The sequence below is a fragment of the Monodon monoceros genome, unplaced genomic scaffold (assembly GCF_005190385.1).
Source record: "Monodon monoceros isolate NGI ecotype Baffin Bay Population unplaced genomic scaffold, NGI_Narwhal_1 Super_Scaffold_13, whole genome shotgun sequence".
Taxonomy (NCBI): domain Eukaryota; kingdom Metazoa; phylum Chordata; class Mammalia; order Artiodactyla; family Monodontidae; genus Monodon; species Monodon monoceros.
The window spans coordinates 40,114,387-40,140,835 of NW_021703769.1; the positions used below are offsets into that span (position 1 = coordinate 40,114,387).

Consider the following 26,449-nt stretch of genomic DNA (forward strand, 5'->3'; position numbering starts at 1 on the left):
GAACTAGAAGAGAAATATTCCTTAGGAATGTACTGGATTCCCAATAAATTTTTATCTCTAGGTTTCTTACAATATGTGAAGGAAACATTAAAATAAGTCATTCATAGTGATGATTTTCTTACATGACATATTAGTATTTTAACAAATTTGACTAGTACTGTTAAGTAGGATAAAAAAAATTAAAATTGAGTCTACATATACAAATCTATCAATTTAAAACAGCAGACAAATTAGCTAGATAGTTAATTTATGGTTCTTGGCTATTTAAAAAAAAACTGAATTGACTAATTATATAAGTTAAAATCACTTTAGCTGCCCATAACAGAAACCCCCCAAATAATAGTGATTTAAAGGAGATAGAAAAATGTTTCTGTCCCCTTTGAAAGTAGCTTAGATGTAGACTAGAGTGGCTGTGCAGTAATCCCATCCTGTCATCAAGTGCTCAAGCTCTGGCTTTTCTGCTCTTCCTTCCTACTGTGTGGAACTCAGGGTCCACAGAGGCTGCTGGACTCTAGGCATCAAAAATATGGGTGTCAGGAGGAGTAAGAAAGGCAAAAAATCAAAAAGGTGGCCCCTAAAAGACAAGCCAGTTTTCTTTAAGCAGCTTTATCTGATGTCTCATATCCTTGAATTGATCAAATGTTCATTCATGGATAATATAGTTTTATGCCAGGAAGAAATGTGCTCGTCAAAAAAAAGCAGTGCTCTGTTTTCTAGGGAAGAAGGGGAGGGTGGAGGTTTGGCAGGCAATGAGCAGTCCCTGCCATTTTGGGGAAGGTAGGCTGCTGTTCAGCTACCCTTGTCAAGCTGCTTTGTTTCAATATATGTATACATGGTTGGTGTGTATAGAATTAACGCTAGTGAGTTGGCCTGTATTTCCTTGTGGTTCCTTCAACCTGTGTGTAGATACAGTGTACATTTTTAGCAATGTCAAGACGTTCAGGAATAGGCAAACTCAATGTTCTGTTTACCTGAAGTATATACTTGACTGTCCTCTAGGTGGTTGATTTTGCTAAATGCAGTTATTTGCCATAATTTCTCATTTCTGAATTCTAAAATTAGCAACTCAATATCATCATAAAGATAAATTATAAGTATTTAAGATGGATGTAATTTCTTTCATTAAAGTAGGTCATTGACAGGTTTAATTCATTTATGCACTTCTGGAGATGTCAAGATTGCTCTAAAATACATGTCTGATTTTTGGAAAGCTGCATTTAAAACTTAAATTTAAGGAATATTTTTAGCCTTCTCTGAACTGATTTTTGGCCTTTTGATTCTGTGACAAATCTTATTAATCCTGTCAGTGATATTTGTACAGCAACAGCTAATAATCATCTAATAAGGAGCCTAGAACTGATGCAGTCCTCTTGGATTTGATCAATGATTCCTTTTATTGACTTGAATTAATATACCTTCAGAAACCTCTAAAGGAAATAATTCTTTGATTGACTAAACAATTTGATCAAGAAAATTTGGGACCACATAAAAAAATAATAATAGTATCTTAAGTACCATTTTTTCAGGTTCTCAGGAGGGCTTCCCCCCAGTTCTGTATAAGTTGCACTTGAAATTTAGGCAAAAATCAGTCTATACAAAGTTGTATTATCTATAATCGTAGTGTTTTGCTCTTTTTTTTTGGAGTGCTCATGATCAAGACAAGAGATCTCCTAAGAGGAGATTTTAAAAATGGTCACAATCACCCACTCAGTTTTTTGTTTGTTTGTTTGTTTGTTTTTTGCGGTACGCGGGCCTCTCACTGCTGTGGCCTCTCCCGTTGCAGAGCACAGGCTCCGGATGCGCAGGCTCAGCGGCCATGGCTCATGGGCCCAGCCACTCTGTGGCATGTGGGATCTTCCCAGACTGGGGCACGAACCCACGTCCGCTGCATCTGCAGGCGGACTGTCAACCACTGCGCCACCAGGGAAGCCCACCCACTCAGTTTTAATTTTAAAGTGAGAGAATCATTTCACATAGGTGTGGATTTTCATCTTTGGGCCAGAGGTCACTCTCTTTAGGAACTTAGTGTCACTTAGTGTCATTGTAGTGAGTATAAGTGATAGGGCTCCAACTACCTAGTCATATCAGTTAAAATACTTGGTAAAATGGATCATCTATGTATATATGTCCCAGATATGTTAAGGGCAAATAAATATACTAATATTTAAGTAAGAATGTGGCTGGTCTATAGTGACTGGATTCTGTCTTTCAGGAAGCCTTTATATAATCTAGGTAATGGTATAATGTAAAAAAACCTTAGGAGTTCTATTAATTTTTACAAGCTCTCCATCATTGCTCCCAGTACTAACTTGCATAGCAGTATAGCACATTTAGATATAAAACAAGTAAATTTAATTTTCTCATTTAGTCCTTTTCTTAGTCAGGGTAGGCTACATTATGCTATGGTAACAAACCTAAAAATCTTAGTGGTTAAAACAATAAGGTTAATTTCTTGCTCACATCAATGTCGAGTATATTGGTGGCTGTTCTACTCAGGTTCTCCTACAGGTGGTGACACAGAGTCTCAGGTTGCTTCTCTATCTTGTAACTACTCTATGTGGTATGTGGCTCCAGTCACAAAACAGGAAGAGACAGCTGGTGGATCTTGTGGGATGTATTTACAGAGCAGTTCATGAATGGCTTATGTCACTTCTGCCCACGTTCCATGGGTCAGAATTCAGGCAAGTGACCCCCAACCGAACTACAAGGAAGTCTGGGAAGAATGGAGTCTTCCAGCGTTCCCAGGAAGAGGAAATGGTGTGATAAATACATAGCACTGTCTCGGCCACAATGCTCAAATGAGATCAGTGTTATTTATTATTATTATTATTACTTTAATCACTGAGGGAAATGTGACTTAGGGAGATTTAGTGACTTCTTCAAGGTCACACAGCTTATAAAGTGCAAAGGTCCAATAAGAAGACAGGGTTCTTGAGTCCCACTCAGGGCTCGTGCCTTTGCTCTGTGAGTTTTTGTTTTTTTAACATCTTTATTGGAGTATAATTGCTTTACAACAGTGTGTTACTTTCTGCTTTATAACAAAGTGACTCAACTATACATATAAATGTGTCCCCATATCTCCTCCCTCTTGCATTTCCCTCCCACTCTCCCTACCCCACACCTCTAGGTGGTCACAAAGCACCGAGCTGATCTCCCTGTGCTATGAAGCTGCTTCCCACTAGCTATCTGTTTTACATTTGGTAGTGTATATATGTCCATGCCACTCTCTCACTTCGTTCCAGCTTACCCTTCCCCCTCCCCACATCCTCAAGTCCATTCTCTACATCTGAATCTTTCTCTCCTGCCTCTAGGTTCTTCAGAACCATTTTTTTTCTAGGTTCCACAAATATGCGTTAATATACGATATTTGCTTTCCTCTTTCTGACTTACTTCAGTCTGTATGACAGTCTCTAGATCCATCCATGTCTCTACAGATGACCCAATTTCATTCCTTTTTATGGCTGAGTAATATTCCATTGTATCTATGTACCACATCTTCTTTATCCATTCATCTGTTGGTGGGCATTTAGGTTGCTTCCATGTCCTGGCTATTGTAAATAGTGCTGGAGTGAACATTGTGGTACATGACTCTTTTTGAATTATGGCTTTCTCAGGGTATATGCCCAGTAGTGGGACTGCTGGGTCATATGGTAGTCCTAGTTCTATTTTTAGTTTTTTCAGGAACCTCCATACTGTTCTCCACAGTGGCTGTATCAATTCACATTCCCACCAACAATGCAAGAGGGTTCCCTTTTCTCCACATCCTCTCCAGCATTTATTGTTTCTGCATTTTTTCATGATGGCCATTCTGACTGGTGTGAGAGGATACCTCATTGTAGCTTTGATCTGCATTTCTCTAATGATTAGTGATGTTGAGCATCCCTTCATGTGTTTGTTGGCAATCTGTATATCCTCTTTGGAGAAATGTCTGTTTAGGTCTTCTGCCCATTTTTGGATTGTGTTGTCTGTTTTTTTTTTTTATTTTTTTTGGTATGGAGCTGCATGAGCTTCTTGTAACGTTTGGAAATTAATCCTTTGTCAGGTGCTTCATTTGCAAATATTTTCTCCCATTCTGAAGGCTGTCCTTCTGTCTTGCTTATGGTTTCCTTTGCTGTGCAAAAGCTTTGAAGTTTCATTAGGTCCCATTTGTTTATTTTTATTTCCATTTCTCTAGCAGGTGGGTCAAAAAGGATGTTACTGTGATTTATGTCACAGAGTGTTCTGCCTATGTTTTCCTCTAAGAGTTTTATAGTGTCCGGTCTTACATTTAGGTATCTAATCCATTTTGAGTTTATTTTTGTGTATGTTGTTAGGGAGTGTTCTAATTTCATTCTTTTCCAGGTAGCTGTCCAGTTTTCCCAGCACCACTTATTGAAGAGGCTGTCTTTTCTCCATTGTATATTCTTGCCTCCTTTATCAAACATAAGGTGACCATATGTGTGTGGGTTTATCTCTGGGCTTTCTATCTTGTTCCATTAATCTATATTTCTGTTTTTCTACCAGTACCATAATGTCTTGATTACTGTAGCTTTGTAGTATAGTCTGAAGTCAGGAAGCCTGATTCCTCCAGCTCCACTTTTCTTTCTCAAGACTGCTTTGGCTATCCGGGGTCTTTTGTGTTTCCATACAAATTGTGATTTTTTTTTTGTTCTAGTTCTGTGAAAAATGCAATTGGTAGTTTGATAGGGATTGCATTGACTCTGTAGATTGCTTTGGGTAGTAGAGTCATTTTCACAGTGTTGATTCCTCCAATCCAAGAATGTGGTATATCTCTCCATCTGTTTGTATCATCTTTAACTTCTTTCATCAGTGTCTTCTGCTTTTCTGCATACAGGTCTTTTGTCTCCTTAGGTAGCTCTAGTGGTTTTCTGGTAGCATCTTTAGGATTCTCTGTGTACAGTATCATGTCATCTGCAGACTGTGACAGCTTAACTTCTTCTTTTCCAATTTGCATTCCTTTTATTTCTTTTTTTTCTCTGATTGCTGTGGCTAGAACTTCCAAAACTATGTTGAATAATAGTGGTGAGAATGGACAACCTTGTCTTGTTCCTGATCTTAGTGGAAAAGGTTTCAGTTTTTCACCATTGAGAACAATGTTAGCTGTGGGTTTATCATATATGGCCTTTATTATGTTGAGGTAAGTTCCCTCTATGCCTACTTTCTGGAGGGTTTTTTTCATAAATGGGTGTTGAATTTTGTAAAAAGCTTTTTCTGCATCAATTGAGATGATCATATGGTTTTTCTCCATCAGTTTGTTAATATGGTGTATCACATTGATTGATTTGCATATATTGAAGAATCCTTGCATTCCCTGGATAAACCCCACTTGATCATGGTGTATGATCCTTTTAATGTGCTGTTGGATTCTCTTTGCTAGTATTATGTTGAGCATTTTTCCATCTATCACTAATATTGGCCTGTAGTTTCATCAGTGATATTGGCCTGTAGTTTTCTTTCTTTGTGACGTCTTTGTATGGATTTGGTATGAGGATGATGGTGGCCTTATAGAAGGAGTTTGGGAGTGTTCTTCCCTCTGATATATTTTGGAAAATTTGAGAAGGAAAGGTGTTAGCTCTTCTGTAAATATTTGATAGAATTCGCCTGTGAAGCTATCTGGTCTGGGCTTTTGTTTGTTGGAAGATTTTTAATCACAGTCTCAATTTCAGTGCTTGTGATTGGTCTGTTTATATTTTCTATTTTTTCCAGCTTCAGTCTTGGAAGGTTGTATTTTTGTAAGAATTTGTACATTTCTTCCAGGTTGTCTGTTTTATTGGCATATAGTTGCTTGTAATAATCTCTCATGATCCTTTGTATTTCTGCAGTGTCAGTTGTAACTTCTCCTTTTTCATTTCTAATTCTATTGATGTGAGTCTCCTCCATTTTTTTCTTGATGAGTCTGGCTAATGGTTTATCCATTTTGTTTATCTTCTCAAAAACCAACTTTTAGTTTTATTGATCTTTGCTGTCATTTCCTTCATTTCTTTTTTATTTATATCTGATCTGATCTTTATGATTTCTTTCCTTCTGCTATGTTTGGGGTTTTTTTTGTTCTTCTTTCTCTATTTGCTTTAGGTGTAAGGTTAGGTTGTGTATTTGAGATGTTTCTTGTTTCTTGAGGTAGGATTGTATTGCTATAAACTTCCCTTAGAACTGCTTTTGCTGCATCCATAGGTTTTAGTTTGTGGTGTTTTCATTTTCATTTGTGTCTAGGTATTTTTTGATTTCCTCTTTGATTTCTTCAGTGATCTCTTGGTTATTTAGTAGTGTATTGTTTAGCCTCCATATATTTGTATTTTTTACAATTTTTTTCCTGTATTTGATATCTAGTCACATAGTGTGGTCGGAAAAGATACTTGATACAATTTCAATTTTCTTAAGTTTACCAAGGCTTGATTTGTGACCCAAGATATGATTTATCCTGGAGGATGTTCCATGAGCACTTGAGAAGAAAGTGTATTCTGTTGTTTTTGATGGAATGTTCTATATATATCAATTAAGTTCATCTTTTTTAATGTATCATTTAAAGCTTGTGTTTCCTTATTTATTTTCATTTTGGATGATCTGTCCATTGTTGAAAGTTGGGTGTTAAAAGTCCTCTACTGTGATTGTGTTACTGTTGATTTCCCCTTTTATGGCTGTTAGCATCTGCTTTATGTATTGAGGTGCTCCTATGTTGGGTGCATAAATATTTACAATTGTTATATCTTCTTCTTGGATTGATCCCTTGATCAGTATGTAGTGTCCTTCTTTGTCTCTTGTAATAGTCTTTATTTTAAAGTCTATTTTATCTGATATGAGAATTGGTACTCTAGCTTTCTTTTGATTTCCATTTGCATGGAATATCTTTTTTCATCCCCTCACTTTCCAGTTTGCATTTGTCCCTAGGTCTGAAGTGGGTCTCTTGTAGACAGCATATATATGGGTCTTGTTTTTGTATCCATTCAGCCAGTCTCTGTCTTTTGGTTTAAGCATTTAATCCATTCACATTTAAGGTAGTTACCGACATGTATGTTCCTATTACCATTTTCTTAATTTTGGGGGGTTTGTTATTGTAGTTCTTTTCCATCTCTTGTTTTTCCTGCCTAGCAAAGTTCCTTTAGCATTTGTTGTAAAGCTGGTTTGGTGGTGCTGAATTCTCTTAGCTTTTGCTTGTCTGTAAAGGTTTTAATTTCTCCATCACATCTGAATGAGACCCTTACTGGGTGGAGAAATCTTGGCTGTAGGTTTTTCCCTTTCATCACTTTAAATATGTCCTGCCTCTCCCTTCTGGCTTGCAGACTTTCTGCTGAAAGATTGGGTGTTAACCTATGGGGATGCCCTTGTATGTTATTTGTTGCTTTTCCCTTGCTGCTTTTAATATTTTTTCTTTGTATTTAATTTTTGATAGTTTGATTATGTGTCTCAGAGTGTTTCTCATTGGATTTATCCTGTGTGGGACTCTGTGCTTCCTGGACTTGATTAACTATTTCCTTTCCCATATTAGGGAAGTTTTCAACTATAATCTCTTCAAATATTTTCTCAGTCCCTTTCTTTTCCTCTTCTTCTTCTGGGCCCCCTATAGTTCGAATGTTGGTGCGTTTAAAGTTGTCACAGTGGTCTCTGAGACTGTCCTCAATTCTTTTCATTCTTTTTTCTTTATTCTGCCCTGTGGTAGTTATTTCCACTCTTTTATCTTCCAGGTCACTTATCCGTTTTTGTGCCTCAGTTATTCTGCTATTGATTCCTTCTAGAGAATTTTTAACTTCATTTATTGTGTTATTCATCATTGTTTGTTTGCTCTTTAGTTCTTCTCGGTCCTTGTTAAAGGTTTCTTGTATTCTGTCCATTCTATTTCCAAGATTTTGGATCATCTTTACTATCATTACTCTGAATTCTTTTTCATGTATACTGCTTATTTCCTCTTCATTTGTTTGGTCTGGTGGGTTTTTACCTTGCTCCTTCATCTGCTGTGTGTTTCTCTGTCTTCTCATTTTGCTTAACTTTCTGTGTTTGGGGTCTCCTTTTTGTAGGCTGCAGATTCATAGTTCCTGTTGTTTTCAGTGTCTCCCCCCAGTGGCTAAGGTTGGCTTAGTGGGCTGTGTAGCCTTCCTGGTGGAAGCGACTGGTGCCTGTGTTTTAGTGGATGAGGCTGGATCTTGTCTTTCTGGTGGGTAGGACTGCATCCAGTGGTGTGTTTTGGGGTGTCTGTGACATTATGATTTTAGGCTGCCTCTCTGCTCTTGGGTGGGGTTGTGTCCCTGTCTTTCTGGTTGTTTGGCACAGGCTGTCCAGCACCATAGCTTGTTGGTCGTTGAATGTAGCTGTGTCGATGGAGATCTCTGGGGGAGCTTTTGCCATTTGATGTTATGTGGAGCTGGGAGGTCTCTGGTGGACCAATGTCCTGAACTTGGCTCTCCCACCTCAGAGGCACAGGCGTGACACCCGCCCAGAGCACCAAGACCCTGTGAGCCACACAGCTCAGAAGAAAAGGGAGAAAAAAAAGAAAGAAAGAAGAAAATAAAATAACATAAAGTTATTAAAATAAAAAATAGAAAAAGATTATTAAAAATAAAATAAATTATGAGTAATTTTTAAAAAAGAAAGAAAAAAGAAGAGAGCTACCAAACCAAAAAACAAATCCACCAATGAAAAGAAGTGCTAAAAACTCTACTAAAGCCAAAAACAAACAAAAAATAAAACGGACAGACAGAAACCTAGGAAAAATGGTAAAAGCAAAGCTATACAGACAAAATTACACAAAGAAGCATGCACATACACACTCACAAAAAGAGAAAAAGGAAAAAAATATATATATATATTTAAAAAAAAGGATGAGAGCCACCAAATCAATAAACAAATCTACCAATGATAATAAACCCTAAATACTAAACTAAGATAAACATAAAACCAGAAACAAATTATATGCAGAAAGCAAACCCCAAGTCTACAGTTGCTCCCAAAGTCCACCGCCTCAATTTTGGGATGATTCATTGTTTATTCAGATATTCCAGAGATGCAGGGTACATCAAGTTGATTGTGGAGGTTTAATCCACTGCTCCTAAGGCTGCTGGGAGAAATTACCCTGTCTCTTCTTTGTTCACATAGCTCCTGGTGTTCTGGTGCAGTGGCAGGCTGCACAGGCTCCCGGGAGGGGAGGTGTGGATAGTGACCTGTGCTTGCACACAGGCTTCTTGGTGGCTGCAGCAGCAGCCTTAGCGTTTCATGCCCATCTCTGCTGCCCGTGCTGTTAGCCGTGGCTCACGCCCATCTCTGGAGCTCATTTACGCAGTGCTCTGAATCCCCTCTCCTCGCGCCCCCCAAAACAATGGTCCCTTGCCTCTTAGGCAGGTCCAGACTCTTTCCTGGACTCTCTCCTGGCTAGCTGTGGTGCACTAGCCCCCTTCAGGCTCTGTTCACGCAGCCAACCCCAGTACTCTCCCTGGGATCTGACCTCCCAAGCCTGAGCCTCACCTCCCAGCCCCCACCTGTCCCGGCCGGCAGGTGAGCAGACAAGCCTCTCGGGCTGGTGAGTGCTGGTTGGCACTGATCCTCTGTGTGGGAATCTCTCTGCTTTTCCCTGTGCACCCCTGTTGCTGCGCTCTCCTCCGTGGCTCCAAAGCTGCCCCCACCACCACCCGCCACCCACCACCCCTGTCTCTGCCAGTGAAGGGGCCTCCTAGTGTGTGGAAACTTCCTCTTTCACAGCTCCCTCCCAGAGGTTCAGGTCCTGTCCCTATTCTTTTGTCTCTGTTTTTTCTTTTTTCTTTTGCCCTACCCAGGTACGTGGGGAGTTTCTTGCCTTTTGGGAAGTCTGAGGTCTGCCAACGTTCAGTAGGTGTTCTGTAGGAGTTGTTTCACATGTAGATGTATTTCTGATGTATTTGTGGGGAGGAAGGTGATCTCTACGTCTTACTCCTACACTATCTTGAAGGTCTCTCTGCTCTGTGATTTTTAATATATCTTTGCTGTTTAGATTTGCCTTTTCTATGCAAAAGTAGGTAACTCTGTTCCCACCAGGAAAAATTAAGGAGAGGACAGGAAAACGTGCAGCTGAGATATGGATGATGCTTTCCTTGGCTGATTTTCACAAGTCTTAAGCTCAGTTGATAACTTGAAAGTACATACAATAGCACTGTCTTATGGTACCTCTGGATTGCCGTACAGATTCATATACCTTTTTTGTGTACTTGAGGTTTAGTTTTAGAGCACATTGCATTTTAAATATGTGTTCACTCATCTGTAATAAACACGTTTTACATGCACAAAGTCCTGTGATGTCATACTTTTGGAATATATAATAATAAAAAGCCTTTGTAGCCAATCTTAAATTATGTCAAGAAGCAGAATTAGAAAGAAAAAAGCAGAATTAAAGAGCTACTTCCTCAATTCCTTTCAGATCATTATGTAACAGACTGGAACAAAATTTACAATCTCTTACTTTAGATGATGTCTTTCCTTTTCATCATCACAATAAGACCAGAACCTGCTAATAGAACCCAAACAAGATATGGTTTATGGGTTTTGCTTCCCCTTTTAGTCTGTCAAAGCTCCTGAGAGCTGAAGCCTGAGGCATAATGTTAGACATTTAAGATGACATTTCCTGACAGAGCAGCAATTTAAGGTTGGCTTTTTATATGCATAAATTTGTAGAACTGCTTTTTTAAATTATACCCACATACACACATACATATATATATACATATATATGTATAATATATTAGTATCAATACTGTAATTCTAGACCTTATCCTTGAGGTGATTCTGTGGCAGATTAATTTTGAAAACTCTAGGTATAAGCAACCACCACTAAACAAACTCTCAGTCCCAGATGGAATTCATGGGAAAGTTGCTTTTCTAGAATGAGAACACAGCATATATTATGCCCTTCTCCACCACCAAAGGCTTCTTGCTCTCCTTGTGCCTATTAAAGTGGGCCCAAAGTTTAACAAGGTGAAGTACCAAATGTACTTCAAAAGCAGCAAAATCATAAAAATATTTGGTGTCATGCAATAGATACCATCAGTGTATCTCCACCCGCCCATTACTTATTTCTACATACAAACACACATATGAGCACGTGTTCATTCATTCATTCACTCAACAAATACTAATTTGGGAACTACTGTGTGTCAGTACTGATTATTGGTTTGGCAATAAACACAGCCCTTTCCCTGTTACCAATCATGGTCTCTGTTTGGCTGAGTTATCTGAGCAGTTGTCATTCCCCATGTTCTTTCAGATGTTCCAAGGATTTTCCTTGCATGGATCTTTTGACTTAAAATGATATATTAATATCAATAGAATGAGCATCAGGTATCAGATTCCTTCTTTAAAAACCAGAACAGATATCCTGAAAAACAATTTTTTCACAAAAAAATGTGAGTTTCTACCAAGAGTTCCTAACATGAGAAACAACATGTTTAAAGGGTCTTTTGAGTGTGTTTAAGTGGAACTGCTTTCATAAATTACTTAAACATTCACAGGCGGAGTGGAGAGCCCTGGCACCCTCCCTCCACATACAGAACCAAATTCCCGCAGTGATTACGTGTTTCACTCTTGTTAAACCTTGAGATCTGGCTGGGCCTTAGGCATGCTGGGAGGAATCTAGGAGGGTGGTCCACAGTGAGGGAGCAAGTCTGGTTAAAGCAGGTAGCGTGTTGGGGCTGGCCCCTTATGAGAGTCAGTCAAGCATGTCTGGCAGTGAGTTAGCCTGCTGGCCTCTTCTCAGCAGCTGGAGGAGTCCCAGCCATGGGCCTCGGGAGTAGCAACTGTCTCTCAGTCCTGGGATAGAGCAGCCTGGTGAAAGAAACTCAGGAGCCCTGGCCTTGTTGGTCAGGTGGGTACCCAGTCTCAGGATTAGAGCTTCAGAAAGGGATGTGATGCCAAATCTATGGAAAATAAGGCTTAAGATCTGACTGTGTCAGGGATTGATCCTGGGCACTGCAGGTGGGTAAGCCTGCTAGGGGCGATAAGGAGGCTCAGATGAGAGGAAGATAGAGGGGAAGGGGAGTGCAGTGACCAGGAGCCAGGCCAGGTCTGACAACATGCAGTTACACAGTGAACCAGCCTACCTTTGTCCTCCCTCCCTCCCTTCTTCCCTTCCTTCTTTCTTTCTTCCCTTCATTTTGCCCTCTTCCTTTTTTCTTTCTTTCCTTTTTCTCTTTCATAGTCAACAGTATGTACTGATTACCTATTGTATACTAGTCTTGACATTGAGGTAGGAAAAATTCTTATAACCAAGTGCAGTCTGAAGTATAAATATTTATTTACACATTAATATAATAAGAACTAGAAAGGTTCTCAATACAGGAAAAATGAAGCAGAAAAGGTGAAGCCAACATGTCAGAGTGGTCAGGGAAGGCTTCCCACAAGAGGTGACACTGGAGCAATCTTGTAGGATGAGTTATTTTCCAGGAGAGGAAGGAAATGACCCACTCAGTTGTATTTTTCACTGTTTGATGTAGATATATTTTTACAGAGATCTTGCTATGCTTCAGCAGTCCTCCTCACTGTTCTGCAGTCGTGTTACCCAGATTTTCGTTAAACAGCTTCCTCTGACCATTCAGGCATGCCACTTAAAATGGAGTGAACAGTGTTAGAACTGAAGAAAGGAACTCTGGTACTAATGGCGTTGGCAGCAAAGGTTCATCACAGCAACCCGAGCAAAGTCTGGTGGTCACACCAACACAGGCTTCTCCCTGCCTTGCCTTTTCCTTTCACTACCTCACTTGCATCTCAGTCTAGCGACAAACTCTGAAGCTGCCCACACTAGTTGGATTTCTAGTATGTCTTCCTCATTCCACATGAACTTGTCTAGTTCTCTTCTTAGAAGTTTGACCCAGTCCTGATTGCCTTAATCTTGTCTGCCATTTGTCATTAAGCTTTTCAGATGCTTCCTAGCGGAGGAAGGGGAGGGTATAAAATCCATGTCTCTGCTTGAACTTTCCTTTTTATTGGCCATTCTGAGGACATGCCTTGTTTATGCCACCTCTAACTTTGGTCATCATGACCCCTCTATTCTAAAGCTAATTTTGAAATTATTCATCATATTAAGTACTTACCTACTTCCCCTTCTGAGTAAAACTGCCCCATCTAAAACCCTGTCAAAGGGGCAGCCCTGTGCAGATAAAATGCCCCTTCTCATTCTGGCCAAGCTGACTGAACCTGGAAAGATACATTCCCCAATTGGGGCATAAACTTTTTGAAAAAAAAGAGGCTTTCATACTCATTTTTACACCCCTGGCAGCTTCTACCACATGTAGTATGTATTTCATTTTAATTTTGAGGTATTACCATCTTTCATCCTGGATTTTTAGCATGGTTAGATATTTCAGTTTTGACCAGTTTGCTGTAGAAAGGTAATACCTTTATCTTTAGATGATCTCTAAATGAAAAGACAAAACTTTAAAAAAGACTTACAGCAGGCAACTTGAGGATCATATGCATATTTATGCAGTAATTATTTTAAGTACTGTATTACCTTTCATTTCTAAGAAGTTTATATAGCTAGGATATTATCATTTTCTTTAAATACTATGGTTATACTTTTTAAGTTCTGGGGGATAAGGAGAACAATATTTATTTGTATAGATGTGGAAATGAAATGCAGAAAATTTGCATTACATGGAAAGAGGGAAAGGCTATTATCTCATTCATGTTTTGTCATGTTGCAGGTATTTAACCAGTTAGTTATATCTTTCAATCTGAAATATTATTGTCATTATTGATTTTTCTTGTTCAAACCTACTGGCAAAAGTTTAAAGCACTAATGTGCCAGTTAATACGATTTAACATTCATTGAGAAATAGAATCGAGGACATGCCTTAGGAAAAGTTTTTATGTAGGTTGGCTTAGCTGTTGAACTCTCTATTTCATGCTTGAAGAACGATGGACAATGAGAATTATGGACAGTAATCTCTTAATATGTTACTTGATTTAGGTTTTTCATTGAAAACAATGAATTGATTTTGTAATACACTTGTAATTTAAAATATTAAGACATAAAAATGGTAGGTTACTTAGAACTGGCTGTGAAGGCATTGAAGCTATAACCTCTACTTTATGTTTCATTACAGTAAATAATCACTTTTTAGGTTCATAATTTTGTGCACCATTAAAGATACTTGCTTCTTTTCTCTGACACATGCTTCATTTCATTAGCTTGTGGGGGTCCCGTGAAGCCTTTGTGTGATCAGTGTGTTCAGTCTTTAGAATAAAAATAAAGTAAAACCATTTACTCTGAAGTTTTCATGGCTGAAGTTCAATTTACACTTAAATTACTTAAATTAACTTAAATTACACAAGTTAAAATGATACATCTCTGTTGAATATTTCTTCACACAACTCAATAAAAGATTTTAGATGTTCATTGTGATAGGTGTTTTGCCTATTAATAATATAAACCATTGAGACTTAGAAAATTTTTAATACAACAGTGGTATCATTACAGAACAGATCACATGGGAAGGAATTTTTCACACGTGTGTTATTCGGGGAGAGAAACCCAACTAGATTGAGGGAAGGACTTTAGATTCTAAAGATATGGTTGACTGAGGAAATCAGAAAATCTCCCTGCAACAACTCATTTAAGTTATGGATAAAATAAAATAAAAATTAATTGTAGTATATTTGTCAGCTTGCAAGAAAGAAATTACATCTTTGGGTGCCATAAATAAGGGAGTACTGAAAAAACAAAGTGAACCAAAACTATAATATAAACTGTATACTGTAAGTGCCTTGTGGTAGTGTATATGGTGATGGGGCATTGGACACTAGAGGCCACAAAGCTAGTTCTCATTTGGGGATTAGAAATAGGACCGCATAAAGTAGGAGGGTAGAGCTTAGATCCTTACCTAAAGCCAAGTTCATCAAATTGTTATAATCTCATCTGAAGCGTGGATTTGAAAAAAATTCCCTACTGGTTCAAGAAAACTATGGGGAAGACTCCTAAAACGTTGGTATCTTGATCCTGAAACTTCTTTGTGTTTGGTACTTAAATCTACACTACCTATGTGTCTGAGAATCCCAAACACAAAAAATTAACATAAAAATTGTCCCCCAGGGCTACTATTAGAGGCAAACTCACAATCACTCTGAAGGTAAGTGCCCAAGACTCAGGCCATGGGGTTTTCTCACAAAGAAAAAGCCATGCCAAAATTATCTCATTTTCAGAAATTATAAAACTCATTAGGAACTTTACAGTGGATAAGCCTGATAAACACCTCAGCCAGGTAATGAAAGTTACAACCAACAGTGATAAATCATGTTGATAGGATGTACTTTGATATGATATATTGAAAATGCCACATTACCTCTGTTATTTTCCTCTCAAACTTTTTAACTCCAATCTAACTGTGAGTAAAGTATCATACAAATTCCAATAGAGGGGCATTCAACAAAATATTTGATCAATATACCTTGAAACGATCATATTTTGATATCATTTAAAAAAGGAAAATTGGAGGAACTCTCACAACTAAGAGGAGCCTAAGGAGACATGTCAACTAACTATAATGTAGTATCCTGGATGATATCCTGAAACAGAAGAAGACATTAGGTAGAACTAAGGAAATATGAATAAACTATGGACCTTAGTTAACAATTATATGTCAGTGTTGGTTCATTAATTGTGACAATGTACCACACTTATTTAAGATGTTAATAATAGGGGGAACTGGATGTGAAGTACATGGGAACTTTCCATACTATCTTCTCAATTTCTGCATAAATCTAAAACTCTTCTAAAAGATAATCTATTACTTAAAAATAAAGGAAACTGTCCAAGATCCACACCAAATATGCAAGAGTCATGGATATAAGGATCAGACTCCCAAGAACTTAAGGTAGCTAGATAGCATCCTAAAAGAGAATCAAAAATATCAATAAATACGTTTAACACAATTAAAGCTATAAAAATGAGAATCCAAACTCTAAGATAAAGTGATAAAATATCATGGTCAAGAAAAGGCAGATGTTAAAAGAAACAAATACAAATCCTAGAGTGAAAAATGTGGACTTTGAATTAAAAACTCTAATAACAGATATTATAACATCATATTAGATGTAACTGAAGAGATAATTAGTGACTTGGAGGATGGCACTGTAGGAATTACCCAGAATGCACCACAGAGATATAAATAGATGGTAAATATGAAAGGGAAAGTTAGAGGGCAGACATTCAACGTATATACAATGGGAACTCCAGAAAGTAGGATTGAAAAAAAGGCAATATATGAGGAGAAGATAGTTGAAAAATTTTCACAATTGCCAAAGAAATAAATTATCTCAAAGAACACACATTATTGATTTCTAGTGAGGAAAAATCAAATCAAGAAGTGGACACATTATCATAAAGCTATAGAACATACAATAGAAAGGTAAAGATTTAAAAGACATCAGAAAGAATTTCCTATGAAGAAACAACTATTAGACTGACAGATAAATTATAAGCAACAATAGATACTAAAAGGCGATGAAGTAATATCTGAGGGAAATTAATGTCAACCTGGAATTCTTTCCCCACAGGAACTATCATTCACTAGTGAGGCAAATATAAAGACATTTTCAGATAAACATTGAAAAAATTAATCATAGATCCTTGATGAAAGAGCTGCCAAAATGTAAACTTGAGTAAAAAGGAATTTGAACCCACTTCCCATCTCCCCCACAAAAGATTGCTATATCAATTCTGTTATTATTTTTTAAAGTTGATAGAAAATTTTAAACATGTACACATGTAAATTAAAATAGTATAAAGAATCCAATTTTCTCATCGCGAAGCTTCATCAGTTTTCAACTCTTAGCCAACCTTGTTTCATCTACACCTCCATCTGCTCAAACACCTAGATTATTTTGAAGCAAATCCAAGAATCATATCATTTTATCTGTAAATATCTTGATATGCGCCTCTCAAAGACAGGGAGTGTATTTTTCTCTTTTTATTTTAGCATCATAAAAATATCATTTTTAAGTGTGAAAAATTTCCTTAGTATCATCATTTGTCCAGTCAATGTTCATATTATTCCTATCAATTTATGATTTTAATTTTTACAGTATATTTGCTTGAATTGTGATGCAAATAAGATTTATATGCTGCTTGGTTGGTATGTCTTTTATGTCTCTTTCAATGTATGGATTCCTCCTCTATAGCTGATCTCAATATGTATCTCTAAAAGATAGTATTTCAATATGTTTATGCTTTCAACTGGATACTCATTTAAGTTCATTTGTTTCCATTTTGTTTTTGATTTGGGAGGATGGCATTTTAAAATATAGTTTCATAATTGGTGAATATTACTTTACATTTCTTTTGTATTTTTGTTTCATAGTTAACTTTTGGAAAAATGTAACATTTAAGGAATTCTGTTAAGAAGTGTTTAGATAGGTAAATCATGCTCAAAGATAGGAAAAAATAATTATGAAATAATTTTTTTTAAATGTGAGAGCCCTCTTTGCAGAAATGGAAATTCCTTGGTAAAAATTCTGGACTTTTATGAATGCTCTCACTGTGTTTAGCTAGCTAAATGGAGCCTAAATGCTTAGAAGCATAGATTTACATTTAAAAACAAATAATTTAGAATTAGGAAGTACTTTACACAGCTTCCAGGATATGTCTATATATCTACCTAATTATATAGTAGATATAATATCATGTTCTGTAGCTTATCTACTTGTGTTAAAGGTAATACCTTTTCAAAACTATCCAAAAAAACTTTATTGAGCTACTGTTTTTAAATATCTATCCCTTATCCTCAAGGAGACTCTGAATGTGACGTGCGAGTATGCAGTAGGAAATAAAAGTCCAAGCAAAATACTGCAGGTCAAGTCTCTTGTGTTTTGGGATCACTAGATTATATCCCTTCAGTTTATGAGGGAGAATGGTTTTCTTTACTATATCTTTTGTGGCTCCAGAGAAATACAAGGTGGGGCAATTTCTTTGAAAGCCACTTTAATAATCTTTTCAATTTCAGCACTATTAAGAGTCCTTTTTCATTCTTTGGAGCTGTTTTCATTTACCGCTAGACTGGAGATAAGCAGTGGAGGATAGAGAGGAATGAACCTGGCCAGTTCCGAATGGGGACCTCAGGATCCAGTCATAGACACTGTGGACCTGTGGTTTACTCAGAAAGTCCTTTCCTTTTGCTTTACATGATCGTGTATTGCTGCAGCTCTGTCTTTGGCCAAAAGTCATTAATTTAATTTTTTAGCAAGTTAAAATAAATTCATTATTTTGTGTCCTAGTTTCCTCCTCTGAAAAGGTGATTATTATGATATGTAATGATTTTACAGAGGTGGAATAACTAATTGCTCATTGTAAAGTGTTTTTCAAATACAAGGTGTTAGATCAATGGTTATTACTGTAGTTGTCATTATTATTATCGTTATAGTCTAAAACTGAAAGATAAAAAGGTGCTGGATAATTGTAAGATGTGGTGATGTTATATCCAAATAAAAAGGAATAACCTGAATTATTGGATAACAGAAGTCCAAATATCTGTGTGTGGCAGGGAAGAGTTTCTTTTGCAGAAAGCTAATATAGATAATGGTGCATTAGTGAACCCCAAATAAGCCAAAGGATTTTACCTGTAAATATAGATGGAAGATTATCCTAAGAGTAGTTCATTTCATCCTGTGCAGTATTGGTTATAAGGAAGCTTTCTCTCAAGCATTTAAATACCCAGAGTCAGAAATTATTATATCTTGGAGCATGATATATTCTAGCTTTCTGAAACCTTACCAGGCCAGGATCAAGTGAGCTAAGCTCATCCTTTAGGGCAGGACATGGGCTGAGGTTGTCTCTCAAAGCACAGGAAAAACAAGAAACAGCAGCATTTCCCTGTTCCAGCAATTACTTGGCACTGGGGAAAAGCTAAGGAATCCCACAGAACAGTATTGATGGCCCATATACAATACAGGTCCAGCAGGCAGCCGGGCCTGGAAGTGGAAGGAAGGAGGGACGAATCCAACAGAAGCTTATCAGGCACACAAGAGGTAGAGGATTGGGAGTGTGCTATACCTTGGAGGGTGGCAGAGAAGACCCTGTATCCTTACTGGGGCCCCTGAACCTAGATTTGAATGGCAACAGAAGAGACCTGGGCAACAGTCTGGAGCCCAGGGGTCAGTGCTGAGGTTGGTACCCAGACTACAGGTCTGAAAAAGTGATACAAGTACAAGCTCCAGCTCAGAGAAGGTGGAAGCCGCTTAAGTATCTGAGTCTCCACAACTGGCTTTGGAAGCAGGGATGAACAGAACTTGTGTGTGGAGAATGTCAGTGGACTCAACTATGAACAACTTGGGGGGAAGAGGCAGGAGGACTGAGAAATTCACAATATCAGAGCATTCTCCAGAAGACAGTATGCAAGAGGTGACATGTCAGGAGCTTGTAGCTGAAACACTTCCTCTGCTTTTGCTATAGGGTTATTTCTGGCTAAAAAAACACAAACAAAACAAAACAACAACAACAAAACCCCCAGTTTTCAGAAATAGCTGCAAGGGGCACAAAACCCTCCACTAAGCTAAATATCCACCAACATCTGCATCTCAATCTGGAGGTTGAGCACACCCAAGGCCTCAGACTCACAGATATGTTGTATATGACGTCTGTGCCTGCAGGATCAGCTCTGTAGGACATACACAACAAAGACATCTATAAAGGTCCAAGTTTCGTTTCTCCTATAATTGGAAAAAGGCATAATTCACTAGTTGGATTTTGTTAAGTCACGAATAATTCTACATCTCTATTAGTCCTAAGCCCCTGCTCTATTCATCAGATGAACTCCTACTCATCCTTTAGGTCTGCACTTAAGTAATCCTGCAGACCCCTCTGCATGCCCTATACAAGTCAGGACTATCATCCTCCCTGCTGTGTCTCCGTTAAAGTTAGTGTATTTTCTTAGGTAACTGTCTCCCTTCCCTGATAAATTATAGGCTCTATAATGGCATGGACTATGTCTGTCTTGCTCATTTGCTGTATCCTCAGAACCCAGCCGAGAGTCTGAAATATAGTAGGTACGTACCAACTAACTGCTGGACAGAGGAACAAAGGAATGATCACAATAACCAACCTTTATAGGTTACTGGCTCTGTGTCGGGCACTGTGTAAGGTTGGTACACGCATTATCTCCTTTAATCGTGTCAGTAGTCCTAGGAGGTGGGTTCTGTTATTATTCTCACTTTAAAGTGAAAAGATCAAAAGTTCAGAGAGGTTAGGATGACAGAATATTGGCAGATGCAGTATTTTAACAAGACTCTCTGACTCAGTATCCCCATCTTTAACCATTGTACCATAAATTCATTAATTTAAATTAACCTGTAATTAATTATGGGAATAAGGATGTAGCCATAGATTTATGTGCCTCTAAACTCTCCTCTTCTGATTTCTCTGAATAACAAATTTGATTCTTTGAGAATAAAATTCCCATGTCTCATCCCTGTGTCTAACCCTCATTCTCTGGAAATAACTTTTAACCCTCAGAGTTATTTTCTGGGAATAGAAGAATCAGTAATTTCTAGACTTATCTGTCCTTCTGTCTGAGAATTGCCCCTTAGTTTAAGTAAACTATAGTATCTATTCTTTAACCGCAGGACTCTTCCTTTTGCTTCATCCTGTGCAAATATTTCTAATATTCAAAATTTGTGAGGATTTTGTGATATTTTTTAAAAAAAGAAGTGAAACACTATAAAGCTGAAAACATTTTTGACTTCTCTTCCCAGTTTTATTTCTCATCCACACAGAAACAATCATTATGCATTTGAAGTACAACTTTCTGTTTCTCATAGTTCTATATACATATGTATCTATAAACAATAGGTTATATTGCTTTGTTTTAAAACTTTGCATAAGTACAGTATATATTATATACATTCTAAAGTTTGCTTTTTCACTAAATGTTGCTTAGAGAGCATTAATTACAAATTGTTACTATAAGGATACTTTTGGTTGAAAGAAGAACGGCCTTATGCCTTTCAAATGCAGGTCCATAAATAATGTAGGTTTTAGGAACATACATACCAGTTGTGCAAAAATACATCTTCATTATCCTGGTATAGTCAAGTCTTTTTAGTGAAGAAATATGGTAATGGGGGAAGTATACATTTTTGGGAAGGCAATAGTACTAAATCTCAGCTTCCACAAGTTTGAATGTAGCACGGTAGTACATCTGGATAACATTCAGGTTAGTGCTCTTAAATCCTTTCTAGTACTTCTTTGCATACATCAGGCAACACTAATTTTTAGCCTAAAAATAGAAAAACATTCCTGCCAGTCTTTGGACCCAAGTTCAAAGGATATGCCAACACTTAATTAATCCTTTGTCAGATAATACAAAATAACTTTGATGAGACACCTACAGTGTTCTTATATTTGTCTATTTTCCCCTGAAATAGAGAACTTCAACAACAATTATTATTATTAAATATGCTCTGAATCAGAGAATATTTCTAATCTTTAGTGTGCATCAAAATTGCCTAAAAGGTTTGTTAAAATACAGATTACTGAGTGCTTTATAGGTTTCTGGATCAATAGGTCTGGGGTGGAGCCCGAGAATATGCATTTCTAACAAGTTCCCTGTTGATGCTGACATGCCAATCTGAGGACCCCACTTTGAGGATTTACCCTCTGAATAAAAGTGATTAAAGAGCAGACTTCAGGCTATAACAGAACGAGGAGGTTGGTAAATTCTCTAAAAAAAAAAAAAAAAAATCAACGAAAACCAAAAACCTTTAAAGCAGGACCAAAAAAAACTCACAACCATTTCAGAACTCTGAAAAAAAAAACCATGAAATACAACAATTTGAGAAGAATTTACACTTCAAAAACTGTTGAATAAGTAGGTAAGTGTATTGGAAATTTCAGCATTCTTGCTCCGGTCCCCACCTTTCCAGTTTGGTTGGTATGGAAATTCTGCCAGCAAGCAGCAGGCTATGCTGCTGTGGTCAAGAGACTCACTTGACTTGGATGTGGATGACAATCATGCCCAGAAGAACTGTCAGTGGAAGTGAAGATCTTAGCCAGGTGAAGGGTCAAAGCCTGAGTTGTGGTTGTAGTTGGGACAAACATATTTCTGGCTGAGGCTGAATATATGTGCAGTGGAGACTAGGGAAGCTCAAAGACTTTTGTTTACTCTTGGCCCTCCCTGAAGCTATATCTATGTGCACAAGAGACAAACAGGGCCCAGAAATATAGAAAAGCCAGAGATTTGAAAATAGCCCGAGCTTTGATTGTGCTCTCTTACCCACAGAAAGATGTTTGAGCAAAATTACTGTCCAATCATTGCCTGACAACTCAGCTGCAGTTAAGTAGGGGCAGTCCTTCACAAGCTGGGATTAAAAATAAAAGCAGGAATTTAAAAATCTAAGCAAAGATATTAGAGACTTCTCATCATGGGAAAGGCTTGTTTCAGAGATTTAGCCCAAGTAAGTGCCTAACAAAATGATCACATAAACCACCTCCCCAACAACAACAGCAACAACAAACAACAACAATCTTCAGAGGGAAAATAATCAGATTCCAGATCGACTAAAGTATGTTATCCAAAATGTCTGGTTTTCAAAAAAAAAAAATGAAACATGCAAACAAACAAGAACCTGTGACTGATTCTCAAGAGGAAAAAAAACATTCAGAAAGTAGAATGGCAGTTGCCAGGGGCCCAGAGGAATGGGGAGTTGTTGTTTAATGGATGCAGAGTTTCAGTTTGGGAATATGAAGAGGTCTTGAGATCGATGGTGGTGGTGGTGGTTGCATAACAATAAGAGTGTACTTACTGACGCTGAACTGTGCACTTACAGACAGTTAAATGGTGAATTTTATGTTATGTGTATTTTACCACCACAACAAAAAAGCAGTTAATAGAAACTGTCACTGAGTGTCCCCAGATGTTCAGTTGAGCAAAGAATTCGGAACAGTATTATAAATATATTCAAGGAACCAAAGGGAATATGTTTAAATAATTAAAGGAAAGTATGACAATAATGAATTAACAAATAGAGAATCTCAATAACAAGGTAGAAATTTTAGCATTCTGGATTTAAAGAGTACAATAACTGAAATGAAAAAGCCCTAAGAGTGTCTAATAGCAGATTAAAGATGTCAGAAGAAAGAATTGGTGAGCCTGAAGATAGATCAATTAAAATTATCCATTCTGAAGAACGGAGAAAAATGATTGAAGAGAAATGAACAAAGCCTCATAGAGCTGTGGGACAGGGACAAGCATAGCAACACAAGTGTGATGGGAGTCCCAGGAATAGAACAGAGAAAGGGAGTGATTAAATATTTGAAGAAATAATGGCCAAAATCTTTTCAAATTTGATGAGAAACATTAATCCACACATCTAGGAAACTCCAAGAACCATTACTAAAATAAATACAAAGAGATCCACACAACAGATAAGGCCATCAATATGATTAATGGCTAACTTTTATTCTGATACAGTGGTGGCCCGAATGTAGTGGAATAAGATATTCAAAGTGCTGAAAGAAAAAAAAAACAAAACCAAAAAACCCTTCCAGCTTAGGATCCAATACTCACCAAAATTCCTTAAAAAATAAAGGTGAAATAAAGTCATTTCCAGATAAACAAAGACTGCAGACCTTTCTTATAAAAAATTCTTAAAAGAAATACTGAAGTTCCTCAGGCTGAGAAAAACCTATAGTAGATTGTAATGTGAAACAAACAAACAAACAAATAAAAAGCATCACAAATGATAAATATGTTTTGATATAAAAGACTATTAAATACATTTTTTCACATTTCTTTTATTAACTTCTTTAAAAGCTATAGAAAACAAATAGGCAAATTGCACATGTAAATCTAATCATATCAAAAATTCCATTAAATGTAAACATTCCAAATGCCCCAATCAAAAGCAGAGATGATCAGATTGCATAAAAATAGCAAGACACATCTATATGTTTTCTATGAGAGACACATGTTACAAAGATACAAATATGTTGAAAATAAAAGGATGGAGAAAGATATACATGCAAACAGTAACCATAAGAGTGTTGTAGTTGCTATCAGGCAAGAAATATTACTAGAGACAAAGCAGTATAATTTATCACGTTGAAAGGATCCATACAACGGGAAGAAATAACAATTATAAATGTATACACACCTAATAACAAAGCCTCAAAATGCACGAAGCAAAAACTGACATAACTGAAAGGAGAAATAGTATATTCAGTAATAATAATTGAAGATTTTCATATCTTACTCTTAACAGTTGAATGAACGAGGAGACATAAAATTAAATGGACATAGAAAATTGGAACAATGCTATCAAATTCACCCTAACTGATGTATATACAAGTGCTCCACCCAGTGAATTCAGAATATATATTTTTCTCAAGCAACATAGAACATTTTCCAGCATAGGCCATATGCTAGACTAATCAAGAGAAATAAGAGACACAAATTACCAATATCGAGAATGAAAGAAGGGCCGTCCTTACTGACCCTAAATAAATTAAAAGGATTACAAGGGACTATTATGAACAACCTATGCCAAAATATTAGTCAACTTAGATGAACTGGACGAATTCCTGGAAATATATAAAGTCCCAAACCTGACTCAAGAAGAAATATAAAGTGTGAATAGACCTATGACATGTAAAGGAATTAAATTGCTAATAGGGTCTTCCTATGAGGGACATTACCAAAAAAATAGCAGAATAGGGATTTACAAATCTCCATCTCTCTAGTAAAGCAATGATTAAGCTGGCAAAAACTAGCATAATCAAAATTTTCAGATCTCTCAAATCTAACGGCAAAAAACTTACAACAACCAGGGGAACACTTAAAGAAAAGGAAATATCTGAAATCTGGTGAGAGAGCATTGTTGTATTTTAACTTACCTGCCTACCATCCCTCACTTCCCAGGATAGCAGTGGCCATGAAGACAGTGGCACATGTTCCTGGTGCAGCTTGCTGGTGCCAGAGTGAGCAATATATAGACCCTGTTCTCTGAGAATTATGGTTGTGTGCGTTGATCTGTTTGTTGCCTGCCTGAGGGTCACCTGAAAGCCTTGTCTTTGTTTCACCTCAGAGCTTTCCCATGGCTTGGGCAACCTCCCAGACAGCATTTGTTGAAAGTGTTTAAAGGCAAATATACAAGCTGTGGTCACCTAAGACAAAGGATAAGAGATTGTACAAGTATCAGATCAGAAAACCTGAGAAGGAAGGGGCCTGGGAAGGAGAGAGAGAGGGGAAAAATTCCTTTGAAAGGCTTCTGCATATGCAGAGAATCTGGAAAGCCATGCACATGCCCAGGACTTTATATATGCTCAGGAAAGACCTGAGAATATGCTTGGCTTTCACCTCTGGCTCAGCTTTAGGCTCATTGGAGGAAGGAAGTGAAAGCTAAGGCAGAGTTGTAAATAGCCTGAATAAGTGTTGAAGAAGTGCCCCAACAGGAGCCAATCTGGAAAGATGGGAGAGTACTTTCTTCTTTTCTTTTCCCTCATTTTTTTTCTTTTCTTTTTTCTCCTCTCCTCCCCTCTCCTCTCCTCCCCTCTCCTCTCCTCCCCTTTCCTTTCCTATCTTTCATTTCCTTTACTCTTTTCTTTTTTTTTTTGTCTCCAAACTTTTAAGGAAATTTCTATAAAATCAGTAGTCAACAGAGCAGAGGCCTCAGTGGACATACATGACAAAAAATGCAGTCTTCACACAAATCATTTCGGAAAGTCACTAAACAACAAAACAGCTACAACCCACAACAAGTGACAACTACAAACACAGGGAGGTGGAGATAATCCTGATTTCTTATATATTTCTTATGCCATTATAATATTCAAATTGTTCACATTCAACAAAATATTATGAAGTATGCACCTCTGTTTTCTAGGTACTGCTTTAGGCCCCAGCAGAATAAAGAAATCAGACAAAAATCCCTGTCCTTGTGAAGTTGACATTTTATTAAATAACTATTTTTATTCATTAAGATATTATTTTTTCAATATTTTATTACAGTAGTTTTCAAATACACAGCAAAGTTGAAAGAATTTTGCAGTGAACCCCCTTATGTCTACCTCCCAGGTGTACCATTGATGTCTGACTATCCTTGTCCTATCATGTTTCTCTCCATGTAGTCATCTTGTTTCTCTCCATGTAGTCATCTATCCATGTGTCAATCCATTTTTTTCTTACAGCATTATAATTAAGACAACAAAATAGAAACAACCTACATATCCAATAGTAGGGGATTAGTTAAAGAAGTTGCTGTGCTTCCACTCAGTGCGCTTATATGCAGCCATTCAACTTTATAATTTTCAGACTATGGAAAATCCTGTATCTAATGATAAAGAAAATAACAGAATATGAAACTGCTCACTGTGCCTTATAATTTCAACACTATAAGACAAATTATACAAATGAAAAGGACCATAAGTGGATATGGAAAACTAAAAGACACTTGATCTGTTACAGTCGTGGAATTTCTGTAACTAGTTTTCCCCTTCCCTTTATTTTGATTTTTA

At 37.2% G+C, this 26,449-nt stretch overlaps 1 protein-coding gene across 5 annotated transcripts in view; it reads left to right on the forward strand.

Moving 5' to 3' along the window:
• MACROD2 (mono-ADP ribosylhydrolase 2) overlaps window positions 1-26,449 on the forward strand; it is a 1,974,865-nt gene that overhangs the window by 453,184 nt on the left and 1,495,232 nt on the right. The window lies entirely within an intron of this gene.